General features: G+C 32.8%; 1 non-coding gene across 1 annotated transcript; it reads right to left on the reverse strand.

Annotated features, from left to right (window-relative positions):
* Positions 1-9,949: 9,949 nt before the first annotated feature.
* On the reverse strand, positions 9,950-10,056 carry LOC139869519 (small nucleolar RNA R71). Its single transcript, XR_011766127.1, has one exon. It is a non-coding gene; the product is annotated as a small nucleolar RNA R71 (small nucleolar RNA).
* Positions 10,057-11,073: the final 1,017 nt, after the last annotated feature.

The following is an 11,073-nucleotide window of genomic DNA, read 5'->3' on the forward strand; positions in this document are numbered from 1 at the left end:
GTAACTCGTTGATATAATATACGCGTTGTTGATTTGTGATGATGTTGGTGATTATGAAATTGGCAGAACTTGTAGTGCTACAGGTTTTTCCGGTGTTGCTGATACTGACGGTACTGTTGATGCTGCTGGTAAAACAAATCTAGCTTGTAAATTGTGCACCATTCCGATCAGGGTTTTATTTCATCATTTCTATTCGCTCAATCATTTGGTTTACAATTAGAACTAGAATAAGTAATTTCTAAAACTTTTAGAAACTACATATTCTCTGAAGAATATTTCTTCGATGAAGTTATGAATCAATACTTCATCGTTTGTTGTTGTTGGTATTCCTTAATATCTATGGTGCGTATGATGTTGATGTTCGAGGTACAGATTGTGATGTTGAGGTGTGGGATGCGGATGTTGTTGTTGGTAGTGGTAATGATACTGTTGGTGTTGATGATGGTGGTACTGTTGATGCCGGTCATGCTGCTGGTGCTTGTAATCTTTGCGCCGTATTCTCCGAAGTCACTACCCGAGCGCGAAGCTCGTTGACTTCTTCTATTACACCGGGATGGTTATTGGTTCGGAAGAGCGGATGAATAAGATCTAGAATCTGAGATAGTATATAATCATGACGAGATACTCTGGAAATGAGAGAGAAAATGGTGCTTCGGATAGGTTCACCGGTAAGTGCTTCAGGTTCTTCGCCAAGAGGGCAATGTGGTGGATGGAAGGGATCACCTTCTTCTTGTCTCCAATGACTAAGTAGGCTACGAACCCATCCCCAATGCATCTAGAATAGATGATGGCTAATTGGTTAATCCATTCAGGTTACACTGTCTTCGGAGTTCAGGTGAATATCCATATCGGAATAGCTGTTGGAGTTTAAGGAATTTGAACTAGATACGTGATCCATCTTGTATAATTAGAGGGATGATTTTTGATATGAAATAGATTATAGAATTTATATTGGTACTCTTCAACACATAATTTACATATGTATATATAATACCAAAATCCCATAAATTAAGGAGAAATTTTCGAAAGATGTCAGGAAAAGTTTACGGTAACGGATATGCTAAGATATGAATTTTGTCGGTACACTATCTATGCAGTAAATGTAGTAAAATGTGTCTAGACTTAGAAATGATAAGCATGTAATTTCTGACAAGAAATGATAAGCGAAAATTGGTAAGAACAAATACGGTCATAGTCCAGACTCACTAATGCATCCTAACAATTACCAGTTAAACATGTAGTGACCCGAACTTTTCCATGTTTATATATAATAATTGAGATTGATATTTACATGATTAAATGTTTCCAACATGTTAAGCAATCAAACTTGTTAAGACTTGATTAATTGAAATATGTTTCATATAGACAATTGACCACCCAAGTTGACCGGTGATTCACGAACGTTAAAACTTGTAAAAACTATATGATGACATATATATGGATATATATATAGTTAACATGATACTATGATAAGTAAACATATCATTAAGTATATTAACAATGAACTACATATGTAAAAACAAGACTACTAACTTAATGATTTCGAAACGAGACATATATGTAACGATTATCGTTGTAACGACATTTAACTGTATATATATCATACTAAGATATATTATATATCATAATATCATGATAATATAACAATTTAACATCTCATTTGTTATAATAAATAATGGGTTAACAACATTCCACAAGATCGTTAACCTAAAGGTTTCAAAACAACATTTACATGTAACGACTAACGATGACTTAACGACTCAGTTAAAATGTATATACATGTAGTGTTTTAATATGTATTCATACACTTTTGAAAGACTTCAAGACACATATCAAAATACTTCTACTTAACAAAAATGCTTACAATTACATCCTCGTTCAGTTTCATCAACAATTCTACTCGTATGCACCCGTATTCGTACTCGTACAATACACAGCTTTTAGATGTATGTACTATTGGTATATACACTCCAATGATCAGCTCTTAGCAGCCCATGTGAGTCACCTAACACATGTGGTAACCATCATTTGGCAACTAGCATGAAATATCTCATAAAATTACAAAAATATGAGTAATCATTCATGACTTATTTACATGAAAACAAAATTACATATCCTTTATATCTAATCCATACACCAACGACCAAAAACACCTACAAACACTTTCATTCTTCAATTTTCTTCATCTAATTGATCTCTCTCAAGTTCTATCTTCAAGTTCTAAGTGTTCTTCATAAATTCTACAAGTTATAGTTACATAAAATCAAGAATACTTTCAAGTTTGCTAGCTCACTTCCAATCTTGTAAGGTGATCATCCAACCTCAAAAAATCTTTGTTTCTTACAGTGGGTTATCATTCTAATACAAGGTAATAATCATATTCAAACTTTGGTTCAATTTCTATAACTATAACAATCTTATTTCAAGTGATGATCTTACTTGAACTTGTTTTCGTGTCTTGATTCTGCTTCAAGAACTTCGAGCCATCCAATGATCCGTTGAAGCTAGATCCTTTTTTATCTTTTCCACTAGGTTTATCCAAGGAACTTAAGATAGTAATGATGTTCATAACATCATTCGATTCATACATATAAAGCTATCTTATTCGAAGGTTTAAACTTGTAATCACTAGAACATAGTTTAGTTAATTCTAAACTTGTTGGCAAACAAAAGTTAATACTTCTAACTTGACTTTTAAAATCAACTAAACACATGTTCTATATCTATATGATATGCTAACTTAATGATTTAAAACCTGGAAACACGAAAAACACCGTAAAACCGGATTTACGCCGTCGTAGTAACACCGCGGGCTGTTTTGGGTTAGTTAATTAAAAACTATGATAAACTTTGATTTAAAAGTTGTTATTCTAAGAAAATGATTTTTATTATGAACATGAAACTATATCCAAAAATTATGGTTAAACTCAAAGTGGAAGTATGTTTTCTAAAATGGTCATCTAGGCGTCGTTCTTTCGACTGAAATGACTACCTTTACAAAAACGACTTGTAACTTATTTTTCCGACTATAAACCTATACTTTTTCTGTTTAGATTAATAAAATAGAGTTCAATATGAAACCATAGCAATTTGATTCACTCAAAACGGATTTAAAATGAAGAAGTTATGGGTAAAACAAATCTATTCCAACCATAACTTAATCAACTTGTATTGTATATTATGTAATCTTGAGATACCATAGATACGTATACAATGTTTCAACCTATCATGTCGACACATCTATATATATTTCGGAACAACCATAGACACTCTATATGTGAATGTTGGAGTTAGCTATACAGGGTTGAGGTTGATTCCAAAATATATATAGTTTGAGTTGTGATCAATACTGAGATACGTATACACTGGGTCGTGGATTGATTCAAGATAATATTTATCGATTTATTTCTGTACATCTAACTGTGGACAACTAGTTGTAGGTTACTAACGAGGATAGCTGACTTAATAAACTTAAAACATCAAAATATATTAAAAGTGTTGTAAATATATTTTGAACATACTTTGATATATATGTATATATTATTATAGGTTCGTGAATCAACCAGTGGCCAAGTCTTACTTTCCGATGAAGTAAAAATCTGTGAAAGTGAGTTATAGTCCCACTTTTAAAATCTAATATTTTTGGGATGAGAATACATGCAGGTTTTATAAATGATTTACAAAATAGACACAAGTACGTGAAACTACATTCTATGGTTGAATTATCAAAATCGAATATGCCCCTTTTTATTAAGTCTGGTAATCTAAGAATTAAGGAACAGACACCCTAATTGATGCGAATCCTAAAGATAGATCTATTGGGCCTAACAAACCCCATCCAAAGTACCGAATGCTTTAGTACTTCGAAATTTATATCATATCCGAAGGGTGTCCCGGAATGATGGGGATATTCTTATATATGCATCTTGTTAATGTCGGTTACCAGGTGTTCACCATATGAATGATTTTTATCTCTATGTATGGGATGTGTATTGAAATATGAAATCTTGTGGTCTATTGTTACAATTTGATATATATAGGTTAAACCTATAACTCACCAACATTTTTGTTGACGTTTAAAGCATGTTTATTCTCAGGTGAATACTAAGAGCTTCCGCTGTTGCATACTAAAATAAGGACAAGATTTGGAGTCCATGTTTGTATGATATTGTGTAAAAACTGCATTCAAGAAACTGATTTCGATGTAACATATTTGTATTGTAAACCATTATGTAATGGTCGTGTGTAAACATGATATTTTAGATTATCATTATTTGATAATCTACGTAAAGCTTTTTAAACCTTTATTTATGAAATAAAGGTTATGGTTTGTTTTAAAAATGAATGCAGTCTTTGAAAAACGTCTCATATAGAGGTCAAAACCTCGCAACGAAATCAATTAATATGGAACGTTTTTAATCAATAAGAACGGGACATTTCAGTTGGTATCCGAGCGTTGGTCTTAGAGAACCAGAATTTTGCATTAGTGTGTCTTATCGAGTTTGTTAGGATGCATTAGTGAGTCTGGACTTCGACCGTGTTTACTTGAAAAATGATTGCTTAACAAATTTTGTTGGAAACTATATATTTTTAACATGTGAATATTATGTGATATATTAATCTCTTAACGCGTTTGATATTATGTGATAGATGTCTACATCTAGAACAAGTCCCATTGACTCACCTAATAATAATGAAGAGTCAAATGTAAATTGGAATGATTCGTGGACTGATTCACAAGTTCCCGAAGAGGAACCGGAAGAAGAGTCGGAACCGGAAGAAGAATCGGAACCGGAATAAGAATCGGAACCTGATGAAGAAATAGAACCGGTGGGGGAAATAATAAAACGGTTAAGTAAAAGAAAATCCTCAACCAACCGACCAAGGTTAATTATGGTCAATGGTGTTTCCGCCAAGGAAGCAAAATATTGGGAGGATTACCAATTCTCCGATGAATCGGATTCCGACGAGAATTCCGATGATGTTATAGAAATTACCCCAACTGAATTTAAAAAGGCAAAAGAAAATAATAAGGGAAAGGGCATAAAAATAGAGAAATCTAATTCCAACCCTGATGAACTTTATATGTATCGTCAACCCCCGAAGTCCTTAAGTTGTAACAATGACCCGGGAACCTCTAAACCACCATGTTTTTCTAAACCAATGTGGAAAACGACAGCTCGTATTAGGGGAACATCATATATCCCTAGAAACTTGGCAAAACGAACCAAAACCGAAGAAGAAGAAACAAGCGAGTCGGAATAAGATAGTTGTATTCGTGTGGTGTAATATATGTAATATATTGTGCTTATGCTTTATGATATATGTAAAAATTGCTTGTATTAATAAGTATTTTTTTATGAATCTAACTGATAATGCTAAAAACGAACATATATTTCATAGCATTATTCCTCAAGAAAGACAAGCTTTTAGTTGCAATTGTTCTATTTACAAGTGATATTCGTTTAAATAATAAAAGGTGAAGACAAAAGACAGATTCGACAAATTGAAGACGCAAACGACCAAAAAGCTCAAAAGTACAAAAGACAATCAAAGAGGTTCCAATTATTGATAAGAAACGTCTCGAAATTACAAGAGTACAAGATTCAAAACGCAAAGTACAAGATATTAAATTGTACGCAAGGACGTTCGAAAATCCGGAACCGGGACCAGAGTCAACTCTCAACGCTCGACGCAATGGACTAAAAATTACAAGTTAACTATGTATATAAATATAATATAATATATAATTAATTATATAAATTATATATATATTATATTTATATAATAAACCATCGGTAAACAAAGAGCCAAAATGGAGTGAGCTGTAATTACAAACTCCGCGACTCGCGGAGTTTGAAGAAGGAATGGGCCGCGAGGCGCGGAGCCCCAAATTCTGAAACTCCCTATAAAGCCCAACGAATTCTGATCAATTTTTCATCCAATATCCATCAATCTCTCTATCTATATACGTAATATTTATATTTATAATCTATATTTTAATTTTAATTTTAATTTTAATCCTAATAATAAGGGTATGTTAGCAAATGTTGTAAGGGTGTAAGTCGAAATTCTGTCCGTGTAACGCTACGCTATTTTTAATCATTGTAAGTTATGTTCAACCTTTTTAATTTAATGTCTCGTAGCTAAGTTATTATTATGCTTATTTAAATCTGAAGTAATCATGATGTTGGGCTAATTACTAAAATCGGGTAATTGGGCTTTGTACCATAATTGGGGTTTGGATAAAAAAAAAGACACTTGTGGAAATTAGACTATGGGTTATTAATGGGTTTTATATTAACTAAACAATACCTTGTTAATTTAATATACAAACTTATAATTCGACGTATTTATATATAACCACATACGCTTGACTGGGTACGGTGGGCGGGATATCTATAAATACCAATAATTATTCATTTTACCGGATACGAAACTGGATTAATAGTTAATAGACTTGTTGAAACAGGGGTGAATTACACTCAAGGGTAATTGGTGTAATTGTTAACAAAGTAGTAAAACCTTGGTTTACACGCAGTCGATAACCTGGTGTATTCATTAAACAAAGTATTAAAACCTTGTTACAATTCGAATCCCCAATTAGTTGGAATATTTGACTTCGGAAATAAGAATAATTTGACGAAGGCTTTCGCTCTTTATATTTATGACTGATGGACTATTATGGACAAAATCCGTATGGACATATTAAATAATCCAGGACAAAGGACAATTAACCCATGGGCGTAAAACTAAAATCAACACGTCAAACATCGTGATTACGGAAGTTTAAATAAGCATAATTCTTTTATTTCATATTTAATTTCCTTTATTTTATATTTAATTGCACTTCTAATTATCACATTTTTATTGTTATTGTATTTAATTGCACTTTTAATTATCGTACTTTTTAATTATCGCAAGTTTATTTTATCGCACTTTTATTATTCGCAATTTCATTATCGTTATTTACTTTACGCTTTAAATTAAGTCTTGTATTTATTTATTATTTTACATTTGGTTTTAACTGCGACTAAAGTTTTAAAATCGACAAACCGGTCATTAAACGGTAAAAACCCCCCTTTATAACAATAATATTACTTATATATATATATATATATTTGTATTTTTATAAAAGTAAACTAATATAGCGTTAAGCTTTGTTTAAAGATTTTCCCTGTGGAACGAACCGGACTTACTAAAAACTACACTACTGTACAATTAGGTACACTGCCTATAAGTGTTGTAGCAAGGTTTAAGTATATCCATTCTATAAATAAATAAATATCTTGTGTAAAATTGTATCGTATTTAATAGTATTTCCTGCTAAAAATTAATAGTATTTTATACCCCTTAGCTTTAACTATCACTAACTCTTGTCTATTTTACAGTATAAAAACACAAAATGGATAGACAACCCAATATTAAGAGACCTACCCGGAGACATGATTGATGAGATCTTGTCTAGAGTCGGTCAGAATTCTTCGGCACAACTATTTAAGGCGAGATCAGTTTGTAAGACATTCGAAGAACGTTCCAAGAATGCCTTAGTTTATAAAAGGCTTTCGTTCGAAAGATGGGGGATATCACATTGGGAAATCCATAAGTTACGATGTGTTTACTTTGACGCATATATTGCGGGGAACCCAAATGCTATTTTACGCAATGGGTTAAGAAATTATTTTGACTCAATATATCCGAATATTGGACTTCGTGATTTAGAAAAAGCGGCTAACATGCAACATAAAGAAGCATGTTATGCTTACGGATTAGTAATGTTCGCTTCTCACCAAAGTGAGAACAAGAACATCGGGCTACAACTATTAAACAAAACGTTCCCACAAGTGACGGAGTCGGTAATTGGGGTAAGAAATGAGGTTTTTAGATTGTTACGGGACTGTTGGACATTGCGTAACTCTCATCCCTTTGACGACGTTACAACACGCTGTCTTATCAATGACCATAACGGTTATGTTCCACAAGACCAAGGATGGGAAGTAATCCTAGTAAAACCAGAATGCATGACTTGTTTCTGGACGTATGAATTACGTGTCTTTATTGCCTTTGCTGAACGACTTGTGTACTAGCTAGAATTATCTTCACAACCATCTTTTATCAAATTTATTGTGTGCTATATTTCATGCTATATGTAAAATAAGCGGTATTATAAGTTTGTAAACAACCTGTCATTTGAATTTTGGAACCCCGCGACTCGCGGAGTTTGCTGCTTCGGGCACCGCAACTCGCGGAGCCGCCCTGACAGGCCAGACCAAAACCCTAATCTGCATTTAATACGGTGTAATTAATTATTATTATTATTTAAACTCTAATTAGTTTATTATTAATATAATTTAGTTTTAATTAATTATAATTAGTTTTATTATATATAAAAATTAATAGTTTTATAAAATAAATAATATAAAAATAATATTTTTATAAAAATTGTAATTTTTACAACTTTTTGTATATTTTTATATTTTGTCCCTTTTTAATTGTTTTAGCGTAATATTTGTATTTTTCGCTAGTTTTTAGTTTTAAACTTAGTTTTTGCCATAGTTATTTTTTTTAGTTCTAGATTTTTAGGCTTTGCCGTAAAATCCCTTAAGTACTTTTTCTTTAGACAAAAATTTAGGTACTTTAGAATTTTGCGACGCCTTTTTAAGTTTTAGTTTCTTTTTAAGTTTTTGCCATTTGGGATATAGTTTTTCTTGTAAGCTTTAATATTTTTAGACACCTTTTACCTATGTATCAATTATCATTCCAATTAGTAATCTCAATTTGCGATAATAATTTTAAGTTAGTTGTGGTAATAAGGTTAGGTTAGTCAAGTGTTTTTAAGTTTTATAAGTTTCTTTTATTTTTCCGTCACCTTTTATTTTTCAACCATTTTTCTTTTTCGACCTTTTTCGACACGCTCTTTTTCTTTCTTATTTCTCGCTATTCTAGTTTTTAGGACATAGATTTTTATTCTAATTCTTATCTAAATTTCTTAAAATTACGAAAATTTATTTTAAGTGGTTAAATTGATAGACATCAAAATTTTCTGGTTCGTAGTAATAGTTGGATTTGTACGTGGACCGGGTTATTGGAGCCAAACAGTCCTCAATTATATTGAGACCAAAGGAATCCTGCCCCTCTGCTGCATCTTTTGGCTATTCGAAACGTGGGCAAAATTAGAAAAGTCTATTGATTGGATAACTTATTATAATTTTTCTTTCCTTTTAAAAACTAATAGGATATTCAGTGAATGCACCGAGCAAGACGTTCACCACCTTTTGTACGTTCACCACCTGTAACTAGATCAAGACATTTAGCAAATATTACTGCCGTTGATTTTTCTTTAGAATCGTCATCCAGTCGACCAAGTACTCCAGTTCAAATTTCCGATAATCCATTTTTTGAACCCGACCTCACAATTGAGAATCCGGAGAATATTCAGGGACGATTCGTAGATCCTGAACCACTAAACTTTCCTCCGGAACCACCAATCATTCAAACAGAGATTGTTGAGGAACGAACCATTAAATCAGAATCCTCTAGTGATTCCGATTCAACAAATTCAATTATGGAAGTAACAGAACCATTAAGTATGGAAGACCGAATGAGAGCTAAACGCACTGGCCAAGGTCACGCAATTACTCATCCAGACATTAATGCCCCAGATTATGAAATCAAAGGACAAATTCTACACATGGTGACTAATCAATGCCAATTTAGTGGTGCGCCGAAGGAAGATCCAAATGAACATCTACGTACCTTTAATAGGATCTGCACACTATTTAAAATCCGAGAAGTGGAGGATGAACAGATATATCTCATGTTATTTCCCTGGACTTTAAAGGGAGAAGTCAAAGATTGGTTGGAATCGTTACCTGAAGGGGCGATTGATACATGGGACGTTTTAGTTGAAAATTTTCTTAAACAATTCTTTCCTGCATCTAAAGCCGTAAGACTTCAAGGAGAAATTGTTACATTCACACAGAAGCCGAATGAAACTCTATATGAGGCATGGACTAGATTTAGAAAGTTGTTAAGAGGATGTCCGCAACATGGTTTAGACACCTGTCAAATAGTACAAATATTCTACCAAGGATGCGACATCACTACAAGGAAAGACATAGATATAGCAGCTGGTGGTTCTATTATGAAGAAAACCGAAACTGATGCTTACAAAATTATTGATAACACTGCTTCCCACTCAAATGAGTGGCACCAAGAAAAAGATATCGTTAGATCATCTAAAGCAACTAGAGCCGATTCTAGCCATGACTTAGATTCCATTTCCGCAAAGATAGATGCTGTGGAGAGGCGAATGGAAAAGATAACTAAAGATATTCACTCAATACGAATTAGTTGTGAGCAGTGTGGAGGACCACATTTGACAAAAGATTGTCTCAGTATTGAATTAACAATGGAACAAAGAGAGAATATTTCATACATAAACCAAAGGCCTGGAAATAATTATCAGAATAATTATCAACCGCCAAGACCTATTTACAATCAAAACCAGAATTATAACCGAAATATTCCATACAACAACCAACAAGGTCCTAGCAATCAACAAGTATCCAATAATAATTACAATCAGCAAAGACCTAATTTTCAAAACAAACCACCACAAAAAACCGATGATAAAAAGCCGAATTTAGAAGATATGATGACGAAGCTAGTTGAAACTCAAACGCAGTTTTTCACAACTCAGAAACAAACTAATGAACAAAATGCTCAAGCATTTAGAAATCAACAAGCTTCTATTCAAAATCTAGAACAAGAAGTAAGTAACCTAGCAAGGTTAATAGGTGAAAGAAAATCGGGAAGTCTACCTAGTGATACAAATGCTAACCCCCGGAATGAAACAGCTAAAGCCATTACCACAAGAAGTGGTACAACACTTAAACCACCTGAAATACTTGTAACTTCTGATGAAGCTATTCCTACTCCACAAGAACCACAACCTAATCAAGATAAGGAAAAAGAACCGGTAGTTGAAAAGGTTAATGAAGATAACACAGTTAAGGCTAAACCTTATGTTAAACCATACCAACCACCACTTCCTTACCCGAGTAAAATAAA

Source organism: Rutidosis leptorrhynchoides, chromosome 9 (assembly GCF_046630445.1).
Source record: "Rutidosis leptorrhynchoides isolate AG116_Rl617_1_P2 chromosome 9, CSIRO_AGI_Rlap_v1, whole genome shotgun sequence".
In the NCBI taxonomy this organism is placed as follows: Eukaryota; Viridiplantae; Streptophyta; class Magnoliopsida; order Asterales; family Asteraceae; genus Rutidosis; species Rutidosis leptorrhynchoides.